Source organism: Marmota flaviventris, chromosome 11 (assembly GCF_047511675.1).
Source record: "Marmota flaviventris isolate mMarFla1 chromosome 11, mMarFla1.hap1, whole genome shotgun sequence".
In the NCBI taxonomy this organism is placed as follows: domain Eukaryota; kingdom Metazoa; phylum Chordata; class Mammalia; order Rodentia; family Sciuridae; genus Marmota; species Marmota flaviventris.
Window position 1 is genome coordinate 100,337,147 of NC_092508.1, and position 23,924 is coordinate 100,361,070.

The following is a 23,924-nucleotide window of genomic DNA, read 5'->3' on the forward strand; positions in this document are numbered from 1 at the left end:
CCAGCCCTATTTTGTATTTTGTTTAAAGATTGAGCTGCTTTGCACCTCTCTGTTGCTGAGGCTGGCTTTGAACTTGAGATACTCCTGCCTCAGCCTCCCAAGAGGCTGGGATTATAGGTTTACCCCCATGCCCAGCTACAAAAAAAAAAAAAAAATTACCAAAGTGCAAAAGAACTCAAATACTGCAGACATACTTGTAAAAAGTAAATAAAAGTGATGATAATTACTCTCTTAAATTATAAAAACTGGATTGAAATCCTAGTGTTTAAAATTATTTTGCATTGATTCCACAATTGAAAAGTATCGATAATACAGAAAAAATAATGACTACATGAAGCTACAGATTTAGTGAAAATTTTGATAAAGACAGACTTGGCCTATTGAATGATATGAGAAAGATACACAAACTTTTCAATTCATATTCATGAGGCATTTGGCTATGGACATGAAAAGACGGAAGTGGATATAAACTTTTTACCTATATCCAAAACTCAAGGTCAGATAAGTTAAAGAACTAAAGTAGGCTAGACATGAGGGTGCAAAGCTGTAAGACCAGTGACTTGGGAAAGTAAAACAGGAGGGTTACAAGTTTGAGGCTAACCTGGATAATATAGCCAAACCATCTCTCAAAGTAAAAGATAAAAATGGATGAGGTGTTGTTCAGTCACAAAGCACATCTGGGTTCTATCCCCAATACTTTAAAAAAGTCTAGTGCAAAAAATAAAGAGCTATACCAGGCCTGGTGACTCACGCCTATAATCTCAGAGGGTTGGAAGGCTGAGGCAGGAGGATTGTGAGTTCAAAGCCAGCCTCAGCAACTGAGCCAGGCCCAAGGCAACTCAGTGAAACACTGTATCTAAATAAAATATAAAAAGGGCTGGGAATGTGTTAAGCACCCCTGGGTTCAATCCTTGTACCAAAAAATAAATAAAAAGTAAAGAGCTATAAAACTTTGAGGAAAAGTTATGGGAGAAAATCATCATCACTGTTGTACAGGAATTTCTGTAGTAATGTAAATAGAAATAGTTATAAATTGACCACATTAAAATTCATTTATCCCATCATGGCAGATGTGAAACTACCATCAAAATTTAAATACAGTATGCAACATTTGACATAATTATATAATATATAGTATAACTCAATAATAATAATAATATTAAGTTTATATTATACATTAATACTTATTTATATATCTACATAAGCTCTAGATTATGATTTTCAACCTATTTTAAAGCACCTGTGCTAATTTTGTTGAAATATGTTCAGAATTGAAAATTGGGACTTAATGTGTTGAAACTGAAACAAATTCTATTGATTAAGGCCATCCTTGACAGAGTGAAGAAACAAATTAATGGATAATATTTTATATAGGAATAAATACATTGTTTATAAAATAAAAAAAATTAGAGTCACATATGTAAATAAATATAAAACAATAAGAATAATATAGACATCTCAATAAAAAGGGCAATGGTCTTGTACAGTTTTAAAAAGCAGAAAATGACCTCATTAGGAAATGGGGAAATGTACAGAGGGGAAATGATGTGATACTTAAGAAACTGAATTTTATTTTAGAGATCTTTTCTTTAAAAAAATTAACTTATAAGTACCAATTTAAGCCCAAAAGTATTTCCTTAAGAAATAGAAAACAAAATTATACATACATATTAAAAAGCTGATAAATGCCATAAATTATCTTAGAACCAGGAATATTATACACACACACACACACACACACACACACATATATCCAGGATATATACATAGTCATGTGACAGTGATTTTTGAATTAGTTTCTATATACTATAAAAATAATTCAATGTTTTCTCTAATAGTGTTGATAAATTTAATTGATAATTTGCAAAAGTTTCAGTCTAATAATTATGTTTTATAATATCATGTGAAATTTCCCATATTGCTGTCTAAACCTTTCTATTTTCTTCTTGTACATTTATATTAAAGACTTAAGAGCATTTCAAATGTGCTTGCTGAACAATATATTGACAACTCTTATGGTATTAAAATGTGAGATATTCCTGATGTCACTGTTTCAAATGAAATTAGCACGATATTTAACTGTATCTAATGTTTATGATTTAATTTTCAAACAAATAACTCAAGGGCCTATATATTACATCTATTGGAAATTCATCTCATATTTGTTATAATCTATTTGTTAAACTAACTAGAAGATTGCATTAAATTTTACTCTTTTGGAAGTGGTACTGGAGATTGAATTCAAGGGCATTCAACCACTGACACATTCACAGCCCTATTTATACTTTATTTAGAGACGGGGTCTCACTGAGTTGCTTAGTGCCTCACTTTTGCTGAGGTTGGCTTTCAACTCACAATCCTTGGGCCTCAGCCTCCTGAGCCACCGGAATTACAGATGTGAACGACGGTGCCCGGCTAAGTTTAACTTATTTAGCTATTAAATATATTAATTAGCATTTTTATTGTGATTTTAACAGATTTGATGCCACAATATACTTTTTATTATCTAAATATTATATATTGGTTTAATTATCTACACTATTTTATATTTGTATTTAACATCCTATTGTTGTTTTAAATTAATATTTTAATGAAAGTTTTCTTAGTGCTTTTTTTTTAAATACACGTAACACCCAATGCCATCTCTTTGGTATACGTTCACGGCTCGGTGAAACATTTGTCTCGGCACCTTCATGATGTGCTACAGAGCAAGTCATTGCAGAGCGTTCCTGGGAGTCATTTCCACATCTGGGTGGTCAAGAATCACTTAATCCATACACAAAAGCTAATGACAACAGTATGGTGTATTTTCTACTGAGCATGAAAACTTAAACTTCATGAGCTTGAAGGTGTATCTGCCCCTATGAGAGACAAAATACAGTTAAAATAAGATATATTAAATTAACAAAAATTAAAAAAAAATTCTTAGCAAGGAGAATTTTTATACACTGCTGGTGAGAGTACAAAATTTTTAGGAAGTAGAATTATATAACTTAGTGATCTGAAAGATAAGGTTGACTCATGACTCGGCAATTCTAATTTTGGGGTGGAGCCTCAAAAGATAAATGTTTAAATGGTCACCAAAATATGCCTGCAAGAATGTTAATGAAAGTATTGCTTATAAAAGTCGGCATTGAAAGTGACATCTGTCATCTGTCAAATGTCTATCTACACTGAACAATTGGATTATGAAATATTACATAGGGGAAAATGAACGAATTGAAGTTATACACAAGAACACAGATGACACTCACAAGTTAATGCTGAGCAAAAGAATCGAGTTGAAATTGCATATAGATAGTATGATACCATTCAGGTCAATTTCCAAAACAAGCAGAACTAATTCATGTTGTTTAGGGATGCATTTACAGATGTAACTGTCATAAAGTAAAAAATGAATTTGAAATCACTTTTTATTTCAATATTGTATTTTTCTCTGGTGGGTTCAAGTGAGGGGTTTATGATGAGATAAAGGTATCCTGGGTGAGAGAATTAAATGACTCTTGCAATGTTCTATTTCTTTCTCTGGATGATGGTAAGTGGAAGTTGGCTTTATGGAGATCTGTTTAAATTCACTTTATCTACTTTACATACTTTTATGTAAGTATATTTCACATTCAAAGCAATGTAAAAATATCTACTCTGGGTATTTGCTGATGTTGACAACTGCTCTCTTAACCTAGTGGATCTTTTTCCATTTCAACATTTCTCTGCTCAATAGGCAACTGGAAATTCATGTGCGCCTGTCTCAATCCCTCTTTTCGTCTTTGAACTGTCCTTCTCTCAGCCTGTTCTGTCTTGGCCAATGACAGTAGTAATTCAGATGTTCTGGTTCAAGTATATGGAATCATTTATTCTTCCTTTCTTTTTTATTCATGGCTCACTTCCAATGAACTATAATATCCTTTTAGCTCTGCCTTCAGAATCTATTGTGAAGCTAACCACCACTTATCATCTCCCTGTTACTTTCTTAAGTCATTCTTGTTTGTCCCTTTGTGATTGTATTCTACCCAGGGATTTTTATCAGCATATTCTATTTTGTTATTTATCTCTGAATATTTCCTGAATCTTCTTGCTTGAAGAAATATTTCTTTCCCTTGCAGAATCTGCATTTTGTTTAGCCCTCTCAGTATTTGAATTTTTTTTCATACCTTTAATACTTTAGCTTTTGCATAGCTGTGAACAAAATACCTGACAAGAAAAACTTAGAGGAAGAAAAGTTTACTTGATGTTCATGGTTTCATAGTTTTCAGTTTTCAGATTTCTGATTCCACCATTTCTCTGGACCCAACCCTAGGCATCATGTAATGAGAGATGGCCCCTCAAGTAGAAGAAAGCCCCTCAGCTCATGGTGAGCTCAGGAGACAGAGAGAGGGAAAGAGAGTAACGGGTCATCTATAAGATGTACACTTCCAGGGCATGTCCCTAGTGACCCACCTCCTCTACTCATGTCCCGGACCATAGTTACCACCTCTTCTGTTCATTCAAAACAGGATGAAACAATTGAGCTATGACTCTCATAATCTAACCATTTTACCTCTGAATATTCCTGCATTAACACAGAAGCTTTGGCTGATAGCTCATATCTAAACCATACTTTCTACCCCTGGAACCCCAAAGCTCATGTCCCTCTCACAATGCAAAATGCATTTTTTTTTTCATCTCCAAGAGTCCCAATATCTTAACAGTTTCAGCATTGCCCAAAAGTCCAAATTCAAAGTCTCCTCTGAGACTGAAGGCAATCTCTTGAATGTGAGGCTTTGTAAAAATCAAAAGCAAGTAACATATATCCAATATGTAGTGGCACAGAGTAGATGTTCCAGAAAGGAGCAATAGAGACACAGAAGAAAAGAGTCAAAGAGAGACTGAAATTCAAAGGGGCAGGCAAATTCCATAAATCCACCTGTAATTCTGTGGACAACATCTAAGACACATGACTGTGAGCTGTGAGTCTATGCTCTCCAAAGCGCTTGGGCAGCCCCACCCCTTAGATCTCAACCAATTACAGCACACATGAGCTCTCTTGTAGCCTGATTCTTTCTGTAGTTAGCAACTGTTTTTTTTTTTTTTTTTTTTTGATAGACAGTCCATTTCATGGGTATCTCTTAAATCCTAGGGTCTCCACTCCAACTTTGGCTTTGCCTTCACACATTGCCCTCTTTTGAGCAGCATGCAGGGACTACAACCTCAATACACTTTGCCTTTGCCTCTCAGGTACCTTCTTTTGAAATCTCAGTGGAAGCCTCCTTGATCCTTAATTTTAGTATTCTGTATTCATGCACAATAATTACCACATGGATGATACCAAAATCTCTTGCCAACTGGCTCAATACCTGGGACCCCTAGAATCTTGGCTACAACAGCTTCTAAATATCTTCATAGCTCAACAAGGTGACATAACTTCCTAGGCTCCTCTGTGCAAGTAGGGTGTCTCCATGCTCTCTTCTCAAAGGAATTAGAAGAATCCTTCTAAGTCCTGGAGCCCCCAGGAAGTGTGGTCTTACAAATTTTGCAGATGCTCTTGGGCCATCTTTCCTATAGTCTCTATGCAAATTATTTAGCATCTCTTTAGTGGCTATAATCTTCAACCAGAATTCCTCAACCCCAGCTTTACATGTGCTTTGCCTGCTGAACTGCAATATAAAAATTGTCATAGTAAATCTGGCCAAAAGTTTCTGGCAATATCCTTGTCACTGCCTGAATTCTGTGCTGCCTTGAAATTTTCTTCACCAGAGGAATTAAATTTTAAATTCAGCCTCACAAAAATCCTCAGGATATGGGGCAAATGTGGACAACTTCTTTGCCAAAATGTAAGGCAAGTGGCTTCTAGTCCAATTCCCCAAAGAGTCCTCAATTCTCTCTGAAACCTCATGAGCACAGTTTATATTCCTATTGCTATTCTGGTCTTCTGAGCTCCGACAGAATTACCCATTAAACTCTGTTTGTAACATTTTAAGGTTTTTCCGGCCTACATTTCCAATCTTTTCAAAATTGTTCCTTCATACTAGTTCCAAAGGTTTCTAAACAATTCGATCAGGTTAGTGAGAGCAATGACCCCGCTCCTAGAACTAATTTCTGTATTAGTCAGCTCTTGTGTCACTGTGACTAAAAAGTTGACAAGAACAATTTAAAAGAGGGAATGTTTACTTAGGACTTATGGTTTCAGAAGTCTCAGTTTATAGACCATTGCTTTTGGTCCAAGGAGAAGGAAGGGTCCAGGCAAGGAAAGCTACTCAGCACTTGGTGGGGTCAGGAAGCAAAAGAGACTGAGAAAGAGGCCAACTCAGAAAAAAACATTTCAGGGCAAAACTCAGTGACTTACCTCCTCCAGTCTTGCCTGTAGTTACCACCCAGCCCAAAGCAGGATGGGCTCATTAGGTTAAAACTCTCATAATGTAATGATTTTAAGTATGAATATTCATTGATGAACACAGGACCTTTGTGTGACATCTCATATTCAAACCATAATCACTATCTTTGGTCTAGTGGTAGAGAGGTGTCTTCTGTCATATTATGCTGATTGTTAAGTCTCTCTTCCTCCCTTTCCATTAAGAAATACACAGTTTTGAATTGCCGATCAGGAGAATATGGTGCTTAGTATTTTGCATTCATTTATCTGGCCTGGGTATCTTTATTACTTGAAGATTTTGATGTCTAAGTAACTGTTACTCCTAAACAACTCTGCAGATTCTTGTTGAGATATGTGTAATTATATAACATCTAGGATGGATGCTAGATATTATGTTTCATAAAATATTACTGTTGGTGAGGTATTGCATTAATTATACCTGAACTTGTCATTGTTAATAAATACAATTCCATCACAATCCCCCTACAAACTTCCCACGTTCTGATCAACTAGTTCTTATGGACCATCTCACTTGACCCAGTACTTCAATCCATCCATCTTTGAACACTGGAGGAAACCAACTTTGCTGCTATTCCATTCCTTCATTTCTTTCCACAGACATTTTTATCCCATAGTCAATAGTTACAATCTCTTGTCTATAGCCTCAATTCATTGTTCCATCTTCGTCCACTTGCAAAATTACAGCTCCAATTTGGTCCAGTAACAATTTTAGTGCTTAATCGAATTATCAGAAATAACCAAAGGAAACTTTACTTATGGTCACTCATGCCAGCAAAGATCCCAATTCTTGTAGGTGACTTTTTTTTCATTCTTATAGATGACATTTTTTTTATTTCTTCTCTCTCCTCAGACCTCTAAAATCTCCTCTCATTCTACTCACACTCAGTTATTGATCTTTTCCCTTATTTTGATAAGAAAATATAAGTAATAAGATAACATGAGATCCTTTCCACATATCACCAAAATGTATTTGGAGACATAAAATTCATATTCTCTTCTGTTCCTATGGAAGAATCATCTTGCTCTTAATTAAACATCTTCTCATGTACTGCTGGACCAATTAAACATCCACTTTTGTGAACTATATTCTAAGTGCATTGGTCATTTTTCATTAAATTGTCTTTTTCTTCTTGGTGTATATCCTTTATCCATTTTGAATGATATATTTTCTCAGTCTTTTTGTATTACATTTTTAACATATTGAATTTCACTAAGTAATGCTATCAATAGATAAATATTTTCAAGGTTGATGTAAAAATAATATCTAATGTTGTTCATTATGATCCATATATATTTTATTCTGTTTAGAATTTTTTTCTGCCTTATAGGTTGACTTAAAATCTATCTGTAATTAATTTAAGGAAATGGTGTGAACCGAGAATAAAGTTTCTTTTCCCCCAACTATTTCAGTGGTTCCAACATCATTAATTGAGGAGACTTTCTTATATTTCCTACTCTATCTTCATCTTAATTTGTATTTCTATACATGAGTCTGATTTTTAGTCTTTTCTGTTTCATTGTCTTTTGTGTAACTTGTGCTATTGTTATTCTGTCTTAATTAACTGTGGCTTTGTGAGAAAGCTTGATATTTGATAGAGCAAATTCTTTCACCTCAATCTTTCTCATGAATACTTCAGCTATTCTTGTGACTTTATATTTGCATATAGTATTGAAGCCAGAATTAGACCAGCAGTCAGTATAGATAGGTAAATCTAGTCAGGTAGGATCAAGGAGGCCAATTTGAGTGAATAGGGGGAAGGTGGAGACTGCTCCCTGAGGGACTGAAATGTTAATTCCTTTAGAGTTCTTCCTCCACCCTTATCAGGAACCTGCCCCTGCTCCAACCTGTTGCTAGGGTAACCTGTCCCAGGAATTGCCCCTCCCTACAGGGAGCTATAAAGTTGTTAATTAATGTGTCCTGGGCTGCTCCATTCCTCTCCCCATCCCAGTCCATCTGCTTCTCAGCTTTTGGCCACTCAACTGAGCATCTCCTGGGCCTAGTCTCAAAGGCTGGAAAGAGAGAGATAAGGGGAAGAGAGCAGGAGAGCAAAGGAAGCCTAGGACATATAAAGAGACAAAACACCCTCTTTTCTTGGGATACCAGGATACTATCTATGGCCCCCTTCTCCCTCCCAGAAGCAGTCTATGTTACCCCTTTTAAAATAAACCCTTCTTTATGTGCTTGTTCTTTAATGTTCAAACTTCAACATGTGAGGGAACAGAAATTGTCACCCATAACCGGAGATGTCAGTATTATACTCATTCACCATCATTGATCATGTCTTAAGAAGGTGATTCATAGGGCTGGGGCTGGGGCTCAGTGGTAGCATACTTTGCTGACACGTGTGAGGTACTGGGTCTAATTCTCAGCATGGCATATAAATAAATAAAATAAAGGTCTATCAAAACTAAAAAAAAATTTAAATTTTTTTTTTTTTTTTTTAAAAAGAAGGTGATTTCTATGAGCTGTAGCCAAGTCTCCCATATAATCCAGCTTCCAGCTATGTTTAACCATTTGGAGCATAGCAGATTGGAATACAGGTGATGAGTGAGATTAGGATTTCTATTTTCCAGACTCTTTCCTATCCAGGTTTTTATAGTTTGATTGTGTCACCCTACCAATAGGATGCTCATGACTTAAAATACAGAGCTCTCTCAGAAAGTTACCCTCTCTGGGATTCAGTTTCCTCTCTTTACTCTTTCAGTAAATTTTAAGGAAGGTATAACCAGAATATCAACTAAAAAAAGTTACAGTATCAACCTTAAATCTAGTAGTAGAAACACACAGATAAATTAAAAAGTTTTATCATGTTTTGCTCTTTGGAAAAATCAATTCATTTAAATTTGTAAATAGACTATTCTTTATGACTCATGACTTTTGAATTTTTAAGAAAATTAGGGTTTTTTTTTTGTTTAAATCTACAATACAGTTCAAACTGATGTGGAGGAACTACATGAAGCAGAAATCAATTTTTTAAATATTATATTTAATACCCTCAAAAGCATTTATTAAAATGATTGTTCTATTTATTTTCTGCTCTGCAATTCTATATTGTTCATAATTTTTTGACAATTACATGTGTTTGTTATCAGAGGTGGAACAGAAAGCCACAAAGGAATACTGGATTTTTAAATTATTTTTAACTGAAAATAAAAATTATACCCATTTATGGCATACGATGTGATGTTCTATTACATGTATATGCTATGTAGTGTACAGGGTAAGCATATCTATACCTTTGAACATTCATTATGTCATTGTGGTGAAAACAATCAAAATCATTTTGTTTAATAAACAGTACATTATTATCTATAGTTACCATACAGTGCAACAGGATGTCAGATTTGTTTCTCTTATGTAAGTGCCTTATTCTGTGCCTTATTTATTTCAATTAACATACCTCTAGTTTCATTTATGTTGTTCCAAATGACAAAATTTCATCCTTTTTTGTTGCTGAGTAGCATTCCATTGTTGTATGCATACCAAATTTTCTTGTTCCATTGAAACATTGTTTGTTTATTCATAAGTGATAAGAAATTGCAAGACAAGCTGAAAGATAAGACAAAAGAATCCACAAAAACAGAGACAATGAAAGAATACTGGGGATTTTGGGAATTGTAAACAAGTCTGCATCATAGGCATCTGGTACAAACATTAGAAATGAGATTGAAGTGGAGAATATTGGGAAGAATTTCATTTACAGACTCATGATCAGCTTACGTACATTGTACTATAGACCACTATAACCCACGGGGTTTCTTTTACAGTTTGATAAGGGCAAATGTATGCCTGTCAAGAAAAATTGTATCAATTACATATTATATATGTTATATATTATGTATATTTTATATTGTCTACTACATATATAGATTTATATTTCTTCTCCTCACCTCCCTTATTTTTATTGTTTTATTTGTATTTGCATTGATTTTTTTTCGCCTTGCCTATAATTTTATTATAAAATCTCCAGTTCTTTTTTGGACCAATTGTGTATTTCCATTAAAAATGCAAAATGATTTTAAAAAGATTTTGTCATTTTTGCCAAATTAAGACCACTCACCAGTAAAAGAAATGGAGTGGATAGGAATCAGTCAACATTTCAACTGCTGATGATAGTTTAAAGATAAAACAGCTTAGCCACATAATCACCTGTCTACCCAGGGTTTACAATGGAAGGGGTTGGCTGATTTGTTCATGTGGTTCTTTCTGAGATGTTACATTTGATTAAAATGAATTCTCCCTCTGGGTGCCCTTGCACACCATAAAACCGAGATACACTGATGATGATTAGAAAGTCAAAACCTATAAATAAATTTAGACTTACAGAACATACTGGGCACTGTGTACATTTTTATTATTCAATATGTTTTTTGCTGGTGGCATATCTACTTATTCCAGAAGATCCATGTTTCTCTGAACCAAGGAAACATTTAATATCTAATGCTTTTAAGCTCCCTTTATTTAAACAAATGTTCTTAGGCACTTAACAAATAAAGAATATAGATCATTGCTGAAAACATAAGAACATAAGATGTTGAAAAGAAATACTTCCATGCTCTGTAGGGAGCTAGAGGCTGAGAATATCAGAGAATAAACATTCTTCCTCTTTTTTTTTTTATTATTCTTGTTTTATTTTCTTTAAGGGTAGGGGCAGGGATGCCCTTGGAAATATATTCTTTATCATACAGAGACTTCAAACCAAAAAAAAAAAAATTCTTGTCAATTAAGAGATGATTTGTCACTTAGTTTCAGTGAAGTATTGACATGAATTTAGTACTCTGAACAGCAAAGCATGATGAAATTAATGAGGCTTTTGAGGCTGTTGAAGGAACAAATTCATTGCCGATGCCCACCTAGAAAATGGTTATAAAGATTACTTTCCAAAATTCAATATGGTTATATTGTACTTCTTTTCAGTGATCTTGTTTAGACTTTACAAATTTAGTGCTATCATTAACAAGGTGTGGAAGTCAGTGGGAAAGATTAGTCATTCTCAATTTTTTTTTTAGTTACTTCAATTTAACATCCCCCTTCCAAAGTTTTTAGAACCCTCAATCCAGAATTGCTCCTTCCCAGAGAAAGCAGAGTGACATTTAAGAATACCCAGAACTGGCTGGGGTTGTGGCTCAAAGGAAGAGCTGGTGCCTACCATGTGTGAGGCACTGGGTTCGACCTTCATCACCACATAAAAATAAAATAAAGATATTGTGTCCTCCTATAACTAAAAAAATAAATATTAAAAAAATAGCCTGAACTTCAAATAAAAAAAAAAAATTCTGCATATTGTAACTTCATATATGACCTTAGGCAAATCAGTTAGTATTTCTGAGACATAGTATCATCTGTGAAATGGAGATTATAATATTGAGTTTATAAAATTTAGTATTACATTTATCATATGTACTAGGATATTAATTCTTTTTGTTCTTATAAATTTTAGTATTAGTATTTTAATACATTTAAATAGTGATTATAAATCAGAGGCTATCATATTTTGTGAACATATAAAATGACATATGTAAATATTTATCAAATAATAACATTACTTTTAAATTCTTTCCAGTCTTTTAATTATTTTATATTTCTTCTTCTTCTTCTTCCTCCTCCTCCTCTTCTTCTTCTTCTTCTTCTTCTAATAATAATAATAATAATAATACTTAAATGAATACTTTTAGTTGTTTTGTTGTTGTTTTTCTGGATATTGAACTCAGAGATGCTTTATCACTAAGCTATAACCCCAGACCTTTGTATTAATTTTTATTTTTTAATAAATAATCTAATAAGTATTTAATTTGATTGATTGATTTATTATTATTAATTTTTATTTTGAGAGAGGGTCTTGATAAATTGCTGAGGGTCTTGGTAATGCTGAGGCTGGCCTCAAACTTGAGATCTTCCTGCCTCAGTCTCCTGGGTTGCAGGTATTATAGGCGTGCACCATATTTCCCAACTAATGAAATGTTTTTACAATATAATTTACATGCATGCATTTGTGGTTACTTGATCAGTATTCACTATAGCAGATCATGCTCAAGCAAACAGAAAATGGGTTGGTATTGTCACTGGATGCCTTGTTTAGGAAGAGAATAAAGACCTGTGTTGCATGGATTTTCAGAGTAGTGACCAAACCGACTGGCTGGGCCTCAAGACCACAGGTAGGAAAGGAAACAAATTTGACACCAACATACTTCCAAACATCTGTGTGCAATTTACTTCTTCCATATACTCACACTTCACAGATATAATGCATGTATAAATGCTTCTCAAGATTCAGGCCTTGAGTGAGAATTTGGGCTAAACCTCATCATGAAGGCAACGTAGACAAAAACAACATATACATTTATTATCAATAAAAAGACATAAAAAAGATGTGGATAAGTTGTGTCATTTAATTGAACTTGCTAATATAATTTTGAAACAACAATTACATTAGATGTCTTTATAGATCTTGAAATTCATTATGTATTTAAATCTCAAGGATTTAAATTTGAGCTATTTCATGTTAATTTTTTTTTCTTTTGACCTTCAGGTCTAGTGATCTATACAGATCACTAGAAAATGACCAGGAAACCTATCCTCACGACATATCAGGACCCATGCTATCAACCACAAAAGAAGATGTGTCCTATAAAATCCTAACTCTGGCAGGAATAGGTCTGCTATTTTCATTTTTGCTTTTTACTTAAAAAGTAATGAGAAATTATGAGAAAAATAATGAGAGATTTAGTTATTTTATAAGATTATTTTATGATTTGGAAAATTGAAAGAAATCGAGAACTAAGATAAGTTTTATTTTAATCTGTTATACTCAGGTAGATTTCCTTTACCCACATATTTCCCTTAGGATGTCAGAAGACACATGTGAAAAATATCACAGGCGTAGTGTGTCCAGTTTGAAGTAGGTATTGATGCAAACATTGTTTTGTGATAGTCGTACATATTTTCAAATATTTTAGCTAGGATATTCCACAAATATCAGAATAATATTTTTTTAAAGTCTTTTGGGTATATACTAAGGAGTGGGATATCTGGGTCAAAATGGTGGTTCCATTTCAAGATTTTTGAAGAATCTCCATAAGGCTTTCAGAAGTGATTGCACCAATTTGCAGTCCCACCGGCAGTGTATGGGTGAACCTTTTTCCCCACATCCTCACCAACATTTATTGTTACTTGTATTTTTGATAATTGTTGTTCAGACTGGAGTGAGATGAAATCTCAGTGTAGTTTTAATTTGCATTTCTCTAATTGCTAGAGAGGTTGAACATATTTTTTCATATATTTATTGATCATTTGTATATCTTATTCCATGAAGTGCCTGTTCAGTTCCTTTGCTCATTTATAGATTGGGTTATTAGTTTTATTGGTGTTGAGTTTTTTGAATATTTACGTATGCTGGAAATGTATGTTCTATCTGAGGCAAAGTTGGCAAAGATTTTCTCCCATTCTATAGGCTCTCTCTCTATGTTGTTTATTGTTTCTTTAGCTGTGAAGAAGCTTTTTAGTTTGATACCATCCCATTTATTGATTCTTGATTTTACTTTTTGCACTTCAGTGTTCATGTTGAGGAAATGAGTTCCTAAGTTGACGTGATGGAGACTGGGCCTACAATTTCTTCTTATAGGCACAGGGTCTCTGGTCCAATGTCTAGGTTCTTGATCCACTTTGAGTTGAGTTTGTGTAGGGTGAGAGATAGGGGTCTAGTTTCATTTTGCTGCATATGGATTTCCAGTTGTTTCAGTACCATTTGTTGAAGAGGCTATCTTTTCTCCAATGTATGTTTATGGCAATTTTCTATAGTATGAGATTACTGTATCTGTGTGGGTTAGCCTCTGTGTCTTCTCTTCTATTCCATTGGTTGACATGTCTATTTTGGTGCAAATACCATGCAGTATTTTCTTGTTTGTTTGTTTGTTTTTGTTTTTACTATTGCTCTATAGTATAATTTAAGATCTGATATTGTGATGCCTTCTGCTTCACTTTTCTGAGGATTGCTTTGGCGATTCTGGGCCTCTTATCTTTTTCAAATGAATTTAATCACTGCTTTTTCTATTCCTATAAAGAATGCCATTGGGATTTTAATAGGAATTGCATTAAATCTGTATAGCACTTTTAGTAATATGGCAATTTTTTTTCTTTCTTTTTTTTTGGTACTGGGCATTGAACCAAGGGATGCTTAACCACTGAGTCACATCCCCAGCCCTTTTTATAATTTATCTCAAAGAGACATCTGCTGAGGCTGGCTTTAAACTCATGATCCTCCTGCCTCAGCCTCCCAAGTTGCTGGGATTACAGGCATGTACCACTGTGCCTGGCTAGTATGGCCATTTTGACAATGTTAATTCTGCCTATCCAAGAGTATGGGAGATCTTTCCATCTTGTAAGGCCTTCTTCAATTTTTTTCATTAGTGTTCTATAGTTTCCATTGCCGAGGACTTTCACCACTTTTATTAGATTGATTTCCAAATATTTTATTTTTGTAAGTCTATTATGAATGGGATAGATTTCCTAATTTCTCTTTCAGCTGATCCATCATTGTTGTATAGGAATGCAATTGATTTATGGATGTTAAATATATACCCTGCTATTGTCTGAATTAATTTATAAGTTCTTGAAGTTTTGGGGTGAAGATTTTTGAGTCTTCTAAATATAGAATTATATCATTGGCAAATAGAGTAGTTTGAGCTCTTCTTTTCCTATTTGTATCACTTTAATTTCTTTCTTTTTCCTATTTGCTCTGGCTAAAGTTTCAAGTTGAATATAAAGTGGTGGTGAAAGAGGACATCCCTGTCTTGTTCCAGTTTTTGGAAGGAAAATTTCAGTTTTTCTCCATTTAGAGTAATGTAGGCTTTGGGTTTAACATGTATAGCTTTTACAATGTTGGAGCACATTCCTACTATCCATGGGTTTTCTAGTGTTTTGAACATGAATGGACTTAAATTAGTGTACTATAGTGAAGCATCCACAACAATGTTTATAGCAGATGAATTCACAATAGTTAAACTATGGCACCAAACTAGGTGCCTTTCAACAGATAAATAGATAAAGAAAATGTGGTAAAACATACACAATGGAATATTACTTAGCCATTAAAAGTAATGCCTTTTGACTTTTGAGGGCAAACTATTATGATAATTGAAATAAGCCCATCCACAAAAAACTAAATTAGAATCTTTTCTCTGATATGTGGATGCTAATACACAATAAGGGGGAATGGAAGAGTAGAAGTTTACTGGATTAGACAAAAAGAAATAAAGGGAAGGGAGGAAGAATGGGAATTGGAAAGACAGTAGAATCAACTGGACATAACATAACTTTGCTATGTTCATATATGAATCCAATACCAGTGAAACTCCACGTCATGTACAACCACAAGAATGGGATTCTAATTAGAACAAGTTATACTTCATGTATGTATAGTATGTCAGAATCCACTCTGTCATGTATATCTAAAAAGAACAAATAAAAAAAATAAAATGAATTTTTAAAAAATGAAATAAAACCTCATCAGGCTGGGTACAATGGTTCATCCCTCTGATCCCAACACCTCAGGAGACTGAGGCAAGAAGATTCCAAGTTCAAATCCAGCCTCATCATCTTAGTGAAGTTTCAATCAACTTAGCAAGACTCTTTCTCTTAAAAAAAAAAAAAATCCTAGGGATGAGGTTCACTGGTTGCAGCCCTCTGGGCTCAATCCCTGGTTAAAAAACAAAAAACAAAAAACAAAAAAACCCCCAACTTCATCAAACTGTAAAAAATCCATATCTATATAACCTTTAATCATTTGTTTTTCATTTATTAAAAAAGGAAAAGTAGCTACTAGAATGTATTGATTTTTTTTCCTTCAATAAACTGCAATTAGGAAAAAAAATGTTATTTATTTACTGACTCATTTGTGTATCCTTTTCTCACATTTTCCATTCCAATGAGACAATATTAGACTTACTTAAAGTTGAAGTAAGTTAGCTTTTTAAATTTGACTACTGCTATCTTATTATAATTAACCTCTAAACATAGTAATTTCTTCCTTAGTTTGCTTGGAACACTTCACTTTTGCTCTTGTTCCTGGTATTCTCTTTGAATTACTGTCTGTCTTGCCATCTTCCTCTCTCAGAGATGATGCTTTGTTTCAGACCCCAGGTGCCTTACTTGGACAACAGGGCCACACCAGAACAATGAAGCATAGTCCAAACCACAAATTTTGGTACATAGATACAAATCAAATCTTCTAAACAGAATATTATACAACAGGCAATCTTTTAAAATAATGGTTCTTTAGACCACATTATACATAAACTTGAATTTGCAGAACAAAGAATCTTGGGTTTTCTCTTGATCAAAGGCTATCCAGTTATATGAATTGAATAGCAAGCTCTGCTGATTTAAAGGCCATTGAAAATTAAGACTTTGCAGTGACAAGCTGTGTGAGCTTGGTTGCTTTACCTCTCTTTAACTTTTTCTTTAATTTGTAAATTGTAGAATCCCAATTATTGAATGGAAATTATATCCAGGGCACTTTAGAACATTGTCTTTTAATCTTCAAAAACAGTTGTTAAGCTCCATACTGGTGTCTTCATCTTACAGACCAGGAATCTGAGGCTTATGCCACTTTTGAAACAGGTACAGATCTAACATGTAGCACAGCTTGATTTCAAATCCAGTTTTTCAATCCTTTCTAGTCAGCATATCAATTCATTCTAAAATGATTGAATTATACCAAATCACATCTTTCCCACCTAGTTTATGCCATTTATTGTTCTATGAGGGCATATGGTGACTGTGTCAAAGCCATTGCTTACCCCCTTCCTGATTAGGGAAACAAGGTGTACTCCAATGAGCAAGAATCAGAAGAACAGCACAAGAGCCTTGTAGACCCTGAGGGTGGAATTAAAAATAAATAAAAGAATAAATAATAAACAAAAAAAGGCGTTAAAAAGTCTCGCCTTCAGAGATCCAATGTGCAAATTATATTTAGAAAAGCAAACGGGCACAATGGTTGGGATTGGAACTTCAGACCAGAGAATAGCATGAGATGGAAGAAGAAGAGTGGCATGCTAAGTTCAAATGTTTATAAAAATTTCCATACCAGGATAAATCTGTCTTATTTTCTTTTTTCTTCATAAAAGGATATGACGTAAGGGAAAACTGCTGATTGGCATTTTGTAGATAATGTTCAATTGGATCACCATGATCAGCAGAGCATTTCTATCATGACTTTACAGGTGAATAAATGAAAATTTTCACTGTGACTGTCCCCTCCTCTGCAATAACAATGAACTGTTGCCTAAGGGCTAGTTTGAGTTGCGCATGGGCCAGAACTTACGAGAGAGGCACGTTGTGAAGTGCTCTCTGTTAATTTTCGAGTTTCAGGTTGGCTCTCTGTCACTTTATGTCTGTCTCTGTCTTTCTTGCCTTTGTTCTCAGCCAGTGAATACCAAACACACACACAAGTTGGTTGATCACTAAATTTATACTTATCTTGCACATAGTCACACAGCTTCCTCCTCGAATGTACGTGAAACAAATAACCAAGATAAATAATAAAAATCAAACACTCCCCCCGCCGCCCAAATCCTTAGGATCTATTTCTTGCCACAGTCAAGTCTCATGATACAGATCAATGTGATTTACTCTGATAATAAATACTATACCATCAAATCATAATGCCTGTTTATATGAGTGGCAGAGCTAATGATTTTGCTTCAATGGCTCATGTATACTGTATTATTTGCCCTCTCTGCTTTATTCCTATTTATTTATCAAGTTCAAGTGTGTCTGTTGCCTTTGGGCATCCTCTAACTTCTGTAGTATTCTGTACTTTTAAAACTTGGGAGAGTATAATTGCTTGGAAATGAAATATTCAGCCAAATATACTCTGGCCTTCATGATCTGGGGTTTTTTGTTTTTTTTTTGTTTTTTTTACTTTGCACCAAGCACAGGGGTTGCATGTCTGTAATCTCAGCAACTTGGGAGGTTGAGGCAGGAGAATCATGATTTCAAAGCTATCCTCAGCAATTTGGCCAGGCCCTAACTAAGCAACTTAGGGAGAGATTGTCTCAAATTTTAAAAAAATAAAATAAAGAGGGTTGGGGATGTGACTCAGTTGGTTAAGCACCCCAGGGTTAACTCCTCAGTACCCAACAATAAATAAATTAATAAAAAATTTCTTTGCTTAATTTTGTCATATGATTTCTGTGTGGAGCTAGCATGTTAGCTTCATGTGTCTATGACATCATTCCTGAGAAAAACAACAAAAACAACTTAAAGCAGAAAAATTTATTTTGGATCATGGTTTCAGAGGATTCAGAAGTTCCTCACCATTAGGTCTGAGGTGAGGTAGAACATCATGGCGCCATGGGTATAGCAAATGTAAACTGCTCACCCCCTGGTGGGGGGCAGAGAGAGAGAGAGAGAGAGATGCAGAGAGGGAGGGAGAGCAAGTGCTCATGCATGTGCCAGGGTCTGCCACAAGATACACTCTTCAAAGACACACCTCAAGTGACTTCACCTATTAAATGCTCCCGTACCTTCCACTAGCACCAACAGCTAAGGGCCAGGCCTTTGACACATGGGCCTTTGGGGAACATTGCAAATCTAAACCATAACAACTCCTTTTAATCATTTCTTCCTATGAAATTTTAGCAAGATTTTTGATGGAAAGAATCAGAAACACAAGTAAAGTTCCATAATATGAAATCTCTGATATCATGGATTTTTTTATTATTACACATTTTATTTAATTATATACTTTTTGTCAACTACTATATGTATTTTATAAATTAAAATAAAATAAGAATTCCTAGTGAAGTAAAATCTAATTTCTTAACAAGAATAAGACAAAAATACATTTTTTAAAAAAACTCAATGGTTTGGTTTTGTTTGTTTTCTGGATATAGGACAGTAACTCTTAATATCTGATCATGAGGTTTTGTTTTGGAAATATTTGAATCCAAGTTAAATATAAAACTTGTAACAGAGGTTTTATTTTAGCAGAGGGAGGAATATAAAAGAAAGTCTTGTACTATTTGCTTATCCATTTTTTTCTTTTTCACAATACTTATAGGTTCAAAAAACAAAATTTGTGGAATAAATATGAACTTCGAGTCCATACAGAAATGGGTTTTGATCACAACTCTGAGGATTATAAAAATGAAATAAAATTATCAAAGTACTATAATCCATAATAACACTGTTACCTTAAATGTAAAATGGAAACAAAAAGCCTATTTATAGTAAGTTAATATATGATCCATGACTATAAGAGGTGTATCTTGATACATTTTCCAGTTGACAAGAGAGGGTTTGCTCCAGAAACCCTTTATTTGCACCCTTATTGTAAATTAGCATCCACATATCAGAGAAAACATCCAGCCTTTGTTTTGGTGGGATTGGCTTATTTCACTTATGATGATATTTTCCAGTTTAATCCATTTACCAGCAAATGACATAATTTCATTTTTCTTTATGGCTGAGTAATATTCCATTGTGTATATATATCAAATTTTCTTTATTCTTCCATATGTTGAAGGGCACCCATATTGCTTCCATAGCTTAGCTATTGTGAATTGAGCTGCTATAAACATTTTTGTGGCTGCATCACTGTAGTATGTTGATTTTAGGTCCTTTGGGTATAAGCTGAGGAGTGGATAACTGGGTTGAATGGTGGTTCCATTCCAAGTTTTCTGAGGAATCTCCATATTGCTTTCCATAGTGATTGCACCAATTTTCAGACCCACCAACAATTTATCAGTGTACCTATTTTTCCCCACATCCTCACTAACATTTATTGTTGCTTGTATTCTTCATAATTGCATTCTGAATGGAGTGACATGAAATCTCAGCATAGGTTTAGTTTTTATTTCCCACCATCTCCTGATTTCAAGAGTCATAGTAAGATGAACGCCATTGCTATAGACACAAATTACAAATACCAGAAAGCTACACTAAAATCCTATCTCATTACCTACAGAAACTCAGTATTGTATATTCATGCACTACTTTTGGTTAGTGCACAATTTGTGTTAAAGGAGGGGATTTGTTTTGCTTATTCAACATAATATTGTTATAATAAATACTGATATTTATAGGAGTCTGGTACTTATAATTACCTTAAGTTGTTTCTTTTTTTTTAAGAGAGAGAAAGAGAGAGAGAGAGAGAGAGAGAGAGAGAGAGAGAGAGAGAATTTTTTAATATTTATTTTTTAGTTTTCGGTGGACACAACACCTTTATTTTATTTTTATGTGGTGCTGAGGATCGAACCCAGGGCCTCACGCCTGCCAGGCGAGCGCGCTACCGCTTGAGCCACATCCCCAGCACCAGTTATTTCTTAAACATAAAAATTAAAATGTTCTTTTCACTAAATGAAAGACCAAGAGAAAATGTTTGAAAATTATTTATTAAGAAAATTATATCTTGAATATACAAAGAATCCTTATTTCTTATAGAAATATGAACACACATATAACCTAATTTTCAAATGGGCCAAGGATTTTAGTATATAACTTTTTAACATCGTTTGATATTAGGGAAGTGCAAATTTAAGTATAAATTTCTAGTATCCTTGGATTTATTTTAAAGATAAAGGAAATATTAGAATGTAATAGGGTATTGTTTTCAAGCATAGTCAACATTCTTCCTGATGCCTTATGTATGCAGTAGAATAGCTGTAATATGCAGTATAATAGCTATAATAATAATAATAATAATAATAATAATAATAATAATGTGTTGGCAAGATGTGGAGAATTTGTATCCCTTATAATTTTCTGGTGACAAAGTAAAATGGTACATCTATATTGGAAGACAGTTTGACCTTACCCCATTTAACAAAAGACCCTTCAATTTCTTTCCTAATTTTCTACCCAAGAAGTATGATTCACTTTCACACAAAAACTTATATATGAATTTTAATAAAAGCATTATTGAAATAACCAAAAAGTGAAAACAATCCAAATATTGATCATTTAATATAAATGGATAATAAATATGGTACATCCTCACCTGAAATATTATTAAGTCATAAGTAGGAGTGAAGCAAAACAGATAAACTACAAAACAGATAAACTCCAAAAACATTGTGATAACTGGAAGAACCAGTCATAATTGACCATACCCTGTATGATTCCATTTCTATAAAATGTTCAGAATAAGCAAATTTATAAAGCAGGAACATACATTAGTGCTTACTTAGGAATGGGATTTGGAGTGGTGAGAGAACCTGCAAATAGTATGACATTATTTTTTTTGTACTAATATAAGAGTCTTAAAGTTAGATTATAGTACAAATGAATAAATCTGTAAACATGAAAGAGCCAGTTGAGTTTACATCTGAAAGAGGTGAATTTGGGTGGCACATAATTATATATCACAAAGGATTTCTTTTCTGGGGTGTGGAGAAACTCCTGCCATTTATTATTACTAAAACTCTTCATTAAATCTCTATTCCACTGAATCCCCACCCGGTACAATTATGCAGATCTTCACCATGATTATTTCTGTTTAAAAACTATAATTTAAAAGTCACAAGAGAATCATCTTCTATCTGAATTTATTGACCCCCGATAATAAGGAAGAAAACAGTTTAAATGAAATCTGAAATTTATCTACAGAATAATATCAACTTGTTTTCTGAATGTTAACATGTTATTATTGAATTGGATCACTCTTCATTAGCATATTAATCAGTTATAATATAGAAGTGTAAATTGAAGTCCCAAAGGAATCTTAAAAATCTGTCTTCGATATTTATGGATGCTTGCAGTGAACGTCAGTATCCTCTATGTGAGGACAGAGGCTCTTTCTTCTTTAATCAGTTCCTTGTCTTTCACCATTAATTTAAGCCATCTTTGAAAATATCACTGCTAGCTTGTCTTCCAGAATCTGTGATCATATAAAATTTCCTTACAACTTGTCATCTCTGACTCTTCAAAAAGTAATGAATATACTTTTTCCAAATGTGTATTATTTTGAACATATAATACCCAATTTAAAAGTCATTTAAGAAGAAAATATACATTTGTGGTTACATAAGGCATTGGGAAGGATGTTAACTATGCTTGAAAACAATACCCTATTACATTCTATTATTTCCTTTATCTTTAAAATAAATCCAAGGATACTAGAAAATCATTTAAGTATTTCTTGATGTCTATTGCCTATATACAGTTTTAAATTTTTTTAAATGTATTTATTCTTTGATTCAAGTATTATAACTATCTTATGATAAAATTGACATTTTTTATATGAATTTGATGAATTTCAACCCATCTATACATTGCTGAAGCCACCACTACAATCAGGAAATAAAACTGTTCCCTCAGCCTAAAATACTCCCTTGTATTGTTCCTTAATAGCAGTACTGTTATTCTTACATATAATCTCTCAAATCTTCGTATTTTCTGCACTCTAGTTTGTCTTTTCAAGAATACAATATAAATGAAAACATACAGTGTGTGACTTTTTGAAGCTGATTTCTTTCATTCAGCATAGAGTCTTTGAAATGCAACTAATTCATTGTAGATCTCAGTAGCATATTCTTGTTTATTCTTTAACTCTATTTCATTCTACAGATGTTCACAATTTATCCCTTTATCCATTAAAAGCCATTTAGGGATATTTTAATTTAAGGTGATTTTAAATAGGGCTGCTACAAACCTTCATGTGCAAGTTTTTGGAAGAATGCAAGTTGTCAATCTCTTTAAAAGATACCCCAAAGTGGATTTGTTGAGTTATATGCTTTTATATCAAACACTATAAGAACTGGCCATCTGTTTTCTAAATTTACTGTCAAATTTTGCATACTTAGCAGTAATGTACGAATATTCCAACTAATTTTCATTGTCTCTCCTTTCCAGCAGTTGGTACAATCAAATTTTTCTCCTTCTCCTTCTTTAACATTCTAACAGATGATCTATATTGTAATTGCCATTTATTGAACTTAATATCAAGATGTATGTTATCAGCTCTGCCAAGAATCTGGCCTTCTTTTCTGTGATGGCTAATCTTGTTTTTAAACTTAACTGAATTGAAGGACGCCTAGAAAGTTAATAAAGCGCACATCTGGCTATGTCTGTGAGGGTTAGCTCCAGAGAAAGAGATTGTTGTGTGGGTCAGAAAACTGAGGGTGGCAGACTTCCCCTGAATGCAAGCTGTACCAGCCAGTAGTATAGGTTCAAGCTGGAGCAAAAAGGCTTAAGGGGGAAGCTTGCACATGCTCACACACTCAGACTGTCTTGAACAGGGGCAGTTGTTGCTGCTGCCATGACACAAGACCTTTGAGTCCAGATTTTTTAACATTTGAATACAGAATTACTCCATTGACTCTCCAGGGAAGGATGTGGTATCCTCATTTTTCCAGCCTGCAGGCAGCCACTGTGGCACTATCCATCCCCTAATTGTGCAAGCCAATCTAATAAAACCCTCTTATAATTATAATTACATATATATATATATATATATATATACACATATGTATGTGTGTATAAAAACACCTATGAATTTACACATATGTATATTTTAATTATATGATATATATATATATATATATATATATATAT